The sequence below is a fragment of the Benincasa hispida genome, chromosome 6 (genome assembly GCF_027475165.1).
Source record: "Benincasa hispida cultivar pf3 chromosome 6, pf3_genome.v1.1, whole genome shotgun sequence".
NCBI lineage: Eukaryota > Viridiplantae > Streptophyta > Magnoliopsida > Cucurbitales > Cucurbitaceae > Benincasa > Benincasa hispida.
In genome coordinates, this window is record NC_143483.1 from 58,389,597 (window position 1) to 58,399,904 (window position 10,308).

General features: G+C 34.9%; 1 long non-coding RNA gene across 1 annotated transcript; it reads right to left on the bottom strand.

Annotated features, from left to right (window-relative positions):
• Nucleotides 1-8,297: 8,297 nt before the first annotated feature.
• On the bottom strand, nucleotides 8,298-9,331 carry LOC120079480 (uncharacterized). The gene is made up of 2 exons (XR_005482243.2): nucleotides 9,109-9,331; nucleotides 8,298-8,812 (listed from the first exon to the last, which is right to left on the bottom strand). It is a non-coding gene; the product is annotated as an uncharacterized LOC120079480 (long non-coding RNA).
• Between the last annotated feature and the right edge of the window lie 977 nt (nucleotides 9,332-10,308).

Here is a 10,308-nt window from a genome sequence, read left to right on the forward strand (position 1 = left end):
GGCGATGGTGAGTTATGCTTTGAGGTGTTGAGTTGAGAACTAAGTCGACCTAAAGATCGCTATGCGTTGGTGATATGCTATGCGTTGGACATTCGAAGGCATGTAGGCGTATAGGACAAGCTAGTAGTATGCGTTGAAAGAGTGTTGGTCATTATCCTAGTTGAGCACATAGAGCAAAGGTAAGCCATGCGAAAGAGAAAGATATGCGGCCAAAGATGAGCCTTGCGAGCATCTAACATATGTGAACAAGTTGAGTCAATTAGATGCACAAGGAAAGATTGAATGAACGCATGTGCCGATTGATGGTGTCCGAACATAGGAAGGTTGCGGCAATTGGATGGGTGCATGTGCGGCTAGATAACTACATATGAAGTTGGACGAACGCATATGAGCGAGGATGGACGCATTCAAGGTCGTCATCCGGACATGTGGCTTGTTAGGAGGAAATCTTAAACCTTAAGCAAATGAGGTGGATGCACAAGAAGACATGCAAAATTGAGAGCTATGCATTGGTAAAAGGGGAGCAAAACACCTTGGCTTGCGCTAACGCAAGATTGCGGTAATAGTGTAAGGAAAAGACACTTAAACATGCGGCCAAGTAGGAGGTGTCGACCTTAGAGAAATCTTGGACGCCTATAAATAGGGCCAAGGACTTCAAATGAGAACTCAAATTCTCTTCAAATGACATAAAGAAGAGTGTATTGGGAGGAGACTATGTGTTGATAGCAAGACCATGCGTTGGTCAAAAGGTTCCAAGAGGGGAGATTCTGTCGGACAGAAAGAACAGGAAGTAGCATCAACTTAGGACGAGGAGTTCTCCCAGAATCCTCGTGCGTTTGGACTGATTCCAAAGCCACTTGAAAATTAGGAGAGTCTAAACTGAGAAAAAGATAGAAGGGGCAAGCTGTCGGGTAAGCTTGGGCCAGCCTTGATGTTGTGATGATTCCAGCCAAACCACGAGGATTTCAGAGCTAAGATTTTAGAGTAAGCTTCCTGAGACATTTTAGAATATGTTTGCAGAAGGAAGTATCTAAAAATAAGTTCTGGAACTATGAGTAATCTAAGCTGATAATTGAATCTGGAATTTAGGGTTCAAAAGGGAACCAAGGAAACCTAAGGAACTTCGGAAAGGAAAGTTCCTAACCAACCAAGGTGAGTGGTTATTGTGTTATTGTATTGTTTATATGATTTATATATATATAGATAAATATATATAGGGGATAATGTAAATTGGCATGATCAGGGATATATGTTTATCTTGTTACTATGCTTGTATGTTTGTGTTGGAAACTGGAATTGTACCCAGGATATATAGTTAGCATGCTTGAAAAGGTACTTGGCGGGAAAATATAGTCGGCTTCGGTCGACAGGAAAAGATTATTAGCTTCGGTCGGCGGAAAATTATAGTCGGTGACGATCAACTGGAAATATAGTCAAGTTACCTAAGCATAGCTAGCGGGAAAATAGTCAATATGCACATTGGTGGGATAATAGGGTACAGAGAAAGTTTCCACAGGAATTGTTGTTGCCTTAGTATACGTGTGAAAGTGCTGGGGAAAATGTAGGATCATGCCAAGGATAACCAATGGTAAAGCTGAGAATGTTTTTATTATGTGATAGCTAGTGGTCAAGCTGGGATTGATTGTTTTAAACCAGTGGTTGAGTTGGGTATAATCCAGCGGTTTTGCTGGAAAAATAATATTGAACTTGTGGTAATGTTATTGTTGACTATGAATTGATTTCCAAAAAGTGTACTTCTGAAATCAAAGTTATTTGTTTATCTAAAGGCACCACTCACTGGGCTCTATAGCTCATGTTTTATATCTTTCTCCCCCCCCCCCCCCCCCCCCCCCCCCTCCTCCTTCTCCAAGGTAGCAAAAGGTGAGGAGTTCCAGGGTGCTGCTAAGGTCAAGGTCTGCCACAAGCCACAGTTACACTTCCAGAGGGTTTTACAGTTGTTCTTATAAACTTTGTAGCTAAGTCTTGGAGTTGTATAAACGTTACATTGTTGTAATAAAATGGGTCTACTTAATCAGTTGTTGTTTACCTCCATGACTTAATCAATTGGTTGTTGAATTTGTTCATTGGTATCAGAGTTATTTCCGCAAGAGTTATTAGGCAGTAAGTGTCAACAAAAGGGTTGATAACTGCTGCAGTCATGTCCTTTCCTAGGCTCAAAGGGTAGTCTGAGACGGGGTGTGATAACTTGGTATCAGAGCATAAGTTTCTAGGAAAATTGAGGAATTAGTTTATACCAGCTTAGTATCAAAGCATAAGTTTCTGGGAAAGTTGAAGGGTTAGTTGATACTAGTTTCGTATCAAAGTATATGTTCTTGGAAACCAGAGGGTTGAGTTAGAAAAACCTGAGGGTTGAGTTTAAGTAAAACCAGAGGGAAGTGTGGTAGAGTAAAGGTTTAAAGAGAAACCTAAGAAATTAGTCAAAGTGAGACTAAGAGGAATGGCAGAAGTGGCATGACCTAGCAGGCAACCGGAGCTGAACTCACAACACTGCATGAAGATCTACCAAGGAAGGTAAGTATGAATTTAAATTATTCTCATTTAGTATTTGAGATAGAAAAGTCATATTGTGGATAGTTTGGTTCAACATCTAGTTTAGAGATGGCTAGGTGAGGTATCATTGGACAAACTAAGAAAGTTGATATCAGAGTAGCGTAGTGGAAGAATGGTAATAGACAAGGTTATAAGAGGTTACAACAGTGGTTGTTGTGAAACCTTAAACCAGAGTTAGTTCGAGTAAATTTTGAGGACGAAATTTTCTTAAGGGGGAAGTAAATGTGAAACCCGGATTTCCATTTTTCCTACTTAAGTAGGTGAAAATTAAATTCTATGTTGAAGTGAAGGAAATTTCTAAGTGTTGAATAGATTTTCCTTGAGTAGTTTTAGAAAAGCCTTAACTAGTAAAAATTGGGTTAAGTATAATGGCAAAAAGGAACTATGCGTTGGAAGCCAAGGCAAAAATGACCAAGTATTTGACAATGCGTTGGTATGGTGCCATGCGTTAGCCATAAAGTTTTTAGAGGTTATTTGGGGCGTTGAAGGAAGCCAAAGTGTGGCTAAGTGAAACACATGCGGCAACCAATGTTTTGAGAGGTTAGAACTACGCATGGCATGATGGATGCGATGGTTGCAACAGTACTACGTGCGCATACGACGCAATGGATGCGATGGACAAAATGGTATGCGTGTATGCGGCCGAAGGAAATGCGTTGGTAGTATGCAGTGATGCGAGGGCATACGGTAATGCTAAGGTGTGCGGCCGAAGGTATGCGTCGATGGTATGCGGCAGTACTATGCGTTGGTGTCACACGATGATGCTATGCACGATACTATGCGTTGGTGTGATGCGGCGGCCTTGCTACACGAGAGTATGCGGCCGAGGGCATGCAGTGATACGACCTATGATATGCGGCCGATGGTATACGTGTATGCGGTCGAAGGAATGCGTTGGTAGTATGCGATGGCATGGAGGTAGAATTAGAGTTATAGACTTTATTTTCATATAAAAAAAATAAAAAAATCAAATAGTTGTCGAACGAGACCTAAGAAAATAGAGATTTCAAATCCTAAGAAAAATGCATTTGAAATAGAAGAGAAAAGGGATCTTTTAAGGGTTAGAAGGTTCCAAAAGCAAAGAAACGGAGTGTAGAATGCAAAGTATTTGCACGTTTCACTGTCCCACCAATCGTTTTGACACTCAAGTTTTGGGTTTTCTATTTCCATGTCGCCTAAACGACAAGTAGAAAATGATTAAAAAAAAATCTACTTTTCCTTAAACCGATGTGTCGGTTTCATTCTGCCTATTTTAGCTCTGAAATTTCACCAATCCTATTTCCCCATTTTCAAATTTCACAAACGACAATCCTTTTCTTTTACAATAACTCTTTTTTAGGATGTTTGAAGAAGTGAAAAAAACTCTTTTAGGATTAAAGAAAAAAGGTCTTTGTTTCTACATTGTTATTGTCTTACATATTTTGATTTAATTAAAAGTTATATTATAAATTTATTCCTTAAACTTAACTTTAAGGCATACCTATTAAGTCATGTAGTTATCGATAAAAGTTAAAAGTTTAATAATTTGTTCATCAAATTTTTTTGATTGTTTTATAGTTTAAAATTATTATAAAAAAAAATCACTTTTTGTTCTTGAATTTTCATAGAAATAACAAGCTAGTATCTAAACTATAATTGGTAACAATTTCGTTTCTAAATTTTGACAAGTAATAATTTAATCCTTATCATGAAAAATCTCATCAAAACTAGGTTAATTTTCATTACATAACGACATTTTATTCATAGTAGGGATGTGCAAAACTCGGTCCAAGCCGACAAATCGGACATAAACGAATCGAACGACCGGTTCAATTTGATTTCTCCAAAGTTTGTGGACATCTTGGTTCACTGCCTAAAAGAACCGATTTTTTTGGTTCGAATCTCGATTAATAGAATAGAAAATTATAGAAAACCAAACCAAACCACATTAAATTAGGTGGGCTACTTGCAAATATGAAAATTTCACCCAAATTAATTGCAGATATATAAAAAAAAATATAAGAAATGACAAATATGGAACCATTTGATTTCAGCCCATAGTAAAAGACTAAAAGGCTCACTATCGGTGTTTTCTTGAAGCCCACGATCAGTCACTTTCCCCTTCCCATCCTCTTCCCTTTTATTCTTCCGCTTTCAAAAAAAAAAAATTGATAAAAATGACTTTTTTTTAGAGTTTTATTTTGTATTTTTGACCTATTTTTTAAAAACAAATTTTTTTAACCCCTTGATGATAAAAATGATGTAAGCATGAGAAATTTTGGTTGTATAATTGTTTTTATGCCCCTTATTAAATTCTCACTTTTAATTTCAACAACCAACCTACCAAATTAATTCACCAAAAATTCTCCACCACAAACATTTATTCACAAAAAAATAATTCATCTAAAATTAATTGACAAAAAAATTCTTCACATTCCAATACAAAAAAGTATCTACTAAAATTGATTTTCCAGGTTAGAATTCACTTGATTGTATTTATGCGTGTTTGGTTTATTGTTTCTTTTTTATATATATAGTTATAAAAAAAAATAAAAAAATATATGATTTTTTTTTTTTTTAAGATTCTCGATCAGGCTTCACCGGGTACAAAATAGTTTAAGATACCTGGCCAGGCTTCAATAGGGATGAAGGAAATTGATTGAAATCACTCGGTCGGGCTTCACCAAGTCTTAACCGGGTATGAAAGAAATTGATCAAACATATTTTGCATGAGCCCGACCGGGAATTGGTGCCTACTTGCATGGGCCGGTTGGGAATTAGTGTACTTTGAACATATTTTGCATGTGTCCGACCGGGAATTGATGCATTCTTACATGGGCCCGACCGGCAATTAGTGTACTTTTAACATATTTTGCATGAGCTCGGCTGAGAATTGGTGCATACTTGCATATGCCCGACCGGGAATTAGTGTACTTTGAACATATTTTGCATGTGCCCGACCAAGAATTGGTGCATACTTACATGGGCCAAGCCGAGAATCAGTGTACTTTGAACATATTTTGCATAAGCCCGGTCGGGAATTGGTGCATATTTGCATGGGCCCGACTGGGAATTAGTGCACTTCGAACATACTGTTTTTTAGCCCAGTCCCATACCCGGGCAGGTTGAAGACGAGGCCAAAAAATAGTATATAACGTTCTTAGTTTCCACCCCGGCTGGGCACCATTAGTCCCTCCTGGTCACATACCCTGTCAACCTCGTATGAAACCCGATCAGGTGGAGACCAATTTCTAGAAGAAAAAAATGGTCCGATTTTTATAGAAAAAATTAACTTTTAGGCTCAAAATTGTTCAGAAAACGCTAAAAATGATGTTCTAAGGAAAAAAATTAACATTAAAAACGAGTGGGGTTTTGGGAGAGGGTTGGTGACTTTTGAAATATTGAAGGGAAATATAGTAATTTTACATTGTTTGTAAAATTGTGGGGTAAAACAAATAATGTTCGTAGAAAGGGTCTAAATTTCAAAAACAAATCTCTAGATAGGCCATTTTTGTCAATTGTCCCAAAAAACCTTGAAAAGCCAATGATTAGCCACTTCCCTTTTTAGTTTTCCAGTTTTAACAATTATTTTTCCTATTTCATCGTCTTCCATTGGTCTTCTAGTTTCAGAAATTTGGGCCATGAGAAAGCGATCGCGCGAGGGAATCTTGAAGTCGATCATGAGAAAGTGGTCGCGTTTCAACAATTGTTCTTCCAGTTTTGACGATTCAGCCATGAGAAACCTGTTTCTTCCATTTGTTCTTTCAGTTTTGACAATTCATTTTAACGAAACCAAAAATTTGAAATCGACCGTGAGAAAGCCATCGCGCGAGGGAGAATCAGTCAATTTTTGGTAAAATTCCTCCTCCATTAGGTTGAAATCGGTCCTGACAACACAAAGTAAGAAAAGTAAGTAAATGTATAGTTTCATTGCTTAGATTCCATTCTTGCTTTTTTTTTTTTTTTTTGGTTCTTGTTGTTGATTAGAATCTATTGTTGTTTTTGTTGATGTTGTTGATTAGAGTCTATCAGTGATTTCTATCACATCTTTTCATTGAAATGTGAGTTAATGATTAGTTACCGTGCTGTTTTTTTTTTATTATTATTATTAGAGTTTATCCGTGATAGATATACTTGAAGTATATTTAATTTGTTTTCATTGGAATATATGTGAGTAAATGCTCAGTTGCAGGTTTTATCAATGATAGACTTAATGTTGAATTTGTTCATTTGAATGTGAGTAAATGCTTAGTTGCACTACTTTTTTTTTTTTTTATTCGTGTCTAGCACTGATAGTTTTTTTTTTTTATCACTAATTTACTTTTTTTTAGAGTCTATCATCAATGGGTTTTTATCATTAATAGAGTTGAAGGATTTAAATTTGTTTTCATTAGAATGTGAGTAAATGCTCATTCACACTACAATTTTTTTTTTTTTTTGGGTGTTTTGATTAGAGTCTATTAGGGATAATAGAAACCTATAATATTTCCTATATTGTTTTATGACTGATAGACTCGATATATATTTATTAACTTCTAATTTAATGTTGACATTTCAAGTTGTTCAAGAAAAGGAAAAAATGAAATTTATGCAAATAACAAAGAATGTTGAAAATGTGAGGCCGAAGAGACAACTTAAACCCGTCAAAGAAAATGTTGAGAATACAAAGACTAGAAAATGCAAAAGACCAGAAGAAAGAAAGAAACAAACAAGACATACTTCTAGAATAAAAGATTATAATGTAGTACATTAGTTTGGTGCAAATTGTGGTACATTAAGTTTGTGGATATTGTAGAAACTTAGTTTTGTGGATATTTGCAGTATCTTAGCGATAGAAAAGATCAATGATAAACTTCACAATGTGTACTTGATTTTGTTGTATTAATATAGAAAAATGTTGGATCACATATTGAATCGTTACAAGTTATGTGTCTTTTTGTTTCCATCGAGTAAACTTATAAGGATTAAACAATTGTGACTCTTAATTGAATGCTAAAATCTATCAATAATAGACCATATTAGTGATAGACTTGACATTACCTTCATATGTAGTTGATATCATATTAATATAGAACAATATTGAATCACGAGTTGAATTATTGCAAATTATGTGCATTTGTGGTTTTTATTAAGAAAAATTACAAATTAAACAACTAATTCATAATAGGTGTTGAAGTCCATATCAAATGTTGTGATACACATTTGTGATAGACCATATCAGTAATACAAAATGTTGGATCACAACTTGAATCATTACAAGTTATGTGCATTTGTACTTTTTATTGAGAAAAAGTTATGTTAATCTTTAATACATGTTGAAGTCTATCAGCAATAGACTTCACAGTGATGTTACTTCATACTATAACTACTTTCTTCATAGCAACAACTCCAATCACTATCAAAATGTACTGACAAAAATTGTAGGTTACCATTGAAAACTTGGATCACAAATAAATTGAATGTATTTACTACTAACAAAAATGGATAAAGGAATGTTCTTTATTCCTCGAGCAAAATGATTCTTATGAAAATTGTAATGCCACATCAATATAAAAATGGTGGAAATTTACACTTTCTACCGCACGTTCATTTTAAGTAACTTTTCTCTTCACCAATAGATAATATTCTTTATTTTCGAGGTCGACTTGAAAACTGGAGATAGTACATTCATGTCAATCCATATAACTTTCAATTACTTCCATCAATCACTTGAAATTTAACTTCATTAATAGCATTAACATGAAAAAAAGGACAAACATAATCAATAAATTAATTAAGATCCAGCTCTTAAAGTCTATCAACCATAGACTATATCATTAATATGTGTCCATTACCAATACTTCTATTTTGATAGTATAAAAAATCACTAATAGGGTCTATCACTAATATATTGTGTTATATTACCCACAAATTAAATAAATAAATATTAGAACACACAAACAAGCTATTCTTTTTTGTGAATTCTTGAATGTTGATAAAGTTTTACTGTTGCACTCATAACATTGATAGAAGACAAAGTCTATTAGTGATATAGACTAATATTACTAATAGACTAGAATACGAGTCTCAATGATATACAAATATCATTAAAGTCATATTAATCTATCAATGATAGAGAAGTACATCACTGTTTGCAAAAAAAAAAAAAATGAAGTTCTCAACCTAAAAACCAAAGTTAACTCATGAAACATCAAAAGAAGAATCTTTGGAGATGAAGTGATAGACTAATATGCCTCATATTGCATGAAGCCCTGGATTTCATCTAAAAATGAAAAAAAAAAAAATCAATTAAACAATAAAATCATCAAATTGACTAGTAAAATCAACATACTTCATTCAATAGTAATGAAATGTACAAAAGCACAAATAAAATCAAAATTTAAAAATGAAATGAAGCTGAATGGAAAAGTTGAGGAAGAATCCGACCTAAAAACAAAGACGAAATCTAAGAGGATGTCGGATGAGGAAAAAAAATTGAGAACAAATCCAAAATGTTAGAAAACTTGATCATACAAGAAAATCGAAGAATAAAATTGATTAAAAAACCTTATAGCTAACCTTGTGAATCAGGAGCGAAAGAGGATGGTTATGGCACCGACGACCGATTGAAGGCTATTGTGCTTCGTTTTTGACAAAATCTTCAGAAAGTATCGAACAGAAGATAGAAGATAATTATGAAGAAAGGAGTTGAGAACCATTGGGAAGAGGAAGGGAAAATCGCACCCTAGATACGGAAAGAGAAAATCACGTGAAGAGAATGGGAAGATATTTTCCATTTGAAATCAAGTTTATTTTAGCAAGTTTAAACACTCCAACAACCCATGTTTTTTTAAAAGCCCAATGGCCCAATGGCCCAAATGCCTAAGTTAGCCTAACTCAAAAAACAATTAAACAAACAAAAGGAAAGGTAGGCCCCCCATCATTCCATCATTTCACCATCCTCACTAAGCAATTTTTTTTTTTTATTTTTTTTTTTTACAACCCATCACCTCCTTTTAATCATCTATTGACTCAAAAGTTTAAGTTAACGGGGAAGTTAAATTTAATATTATATCACTTAACACTCTGCTCACTTGTAGGCTTAAAATATGTAGAAGACCAAATAAATGGAAATCAATATTAATTGGGGGAGAAATAAGATTACAAGAAGACCACTTTTCTATTGCATTTTATTGACTATTGTACTTCAATATCTTAGATGTTATTTTTTGTATTATTATCATGAACTTGTACGCTAAATTTATCTATATCCTAGTTTTATAAAAATTAACGTATCGTCGTATCCTATAAATATCTCATATATGTATCCATGTTTGTGTTTCATAGGTTATGATTTAAAATGAGACTTAATAGACTTATAGTTATGATTTATTATTCAATGAAATTCTTCATCGTCAAAGAGAGTTTCGATTTCTTTCAAGCTTTTCAACCCTTAGTCTCCGGCGGAAAGTAGCAAAAGAAAGCCGTCACCGCCGCCATCGTTCTGGCTAGGCAAAAAAAGTCCCCTCCAAACCTTAATTTCCTCTAAATGCTAAATATGTCATTGCCACCAAACCACTTACCAACCGGCTCAACGAGACCGCCAGGCTAAAACCTTGGGCCGGCCTGCAATCTTGACGGGAATATTTCGGACGAATAAAGCCACGTGATGGGCCCAAGCCCAATACAAAACAACGACAGGGCTGCACAAACGGCCACCACGCAAAGCCCAATGGCCCATTTTGGTTTCATATCTGAATACTCCAGAAATTTCGAGCC